This window comes from Penaeus monodon, chromosome 30 (assembly GCF_015228065.2).
Source record: "Penaeus monodon isolate SGIC_2016 chromosome 30, NSTDA_Pmon_1, whole genome shotgun sequence".
Taxonomy (NCBI): Eukaryota; Metazoa; Arthropoda; class Malacostraca; order Decapoda; family Penaeidae; genus Penaeus; species Penaeus monodon.
Window position 1 is genome coordinate 37,413,224 of NC_051415.1, and position 248 is coordinate 37,413,471.

The 248-nt window shown below is 56.9% G+C and overlaps 1 long non-coding RNA gene across 1 annotated transcript in view; it reads right to left on the bottom strand.

The window, feature by feature from the left end:
* The window catches only part of LOC119592774, a 67,068-nt gene that overhangs the window by 8,668 nt on the left and 58,152 nt on the right, over positions 1-248 (bottom strand). The window lies entirely within an intron of this gene.

Consider the following 248-nt stretch of genomic DNA (forward strand, 5'->3'; position numbering starts at 1 on the left):
CCCTTTCCTTCCCCTCAGAAGGCCCTTCCTCCTCCGCCCCCGGTCCCTCGCCTCCTCCGCGCTCCTTTCCGTCTCCTTTCGCCCGTAGTAATGACTTCCATGGCCGCCTCGTGTCCCTCTAATGGAGTGCGTGGGCGTGGCTGATAAGGGCGCAGGGGCAGGTTTATATCCTTTTCAGAGGGAATGTCATGTGGGTGAGTGTGTGACTGATGCATATAAAGACTTGTATTGATGTGACGATACGCGTG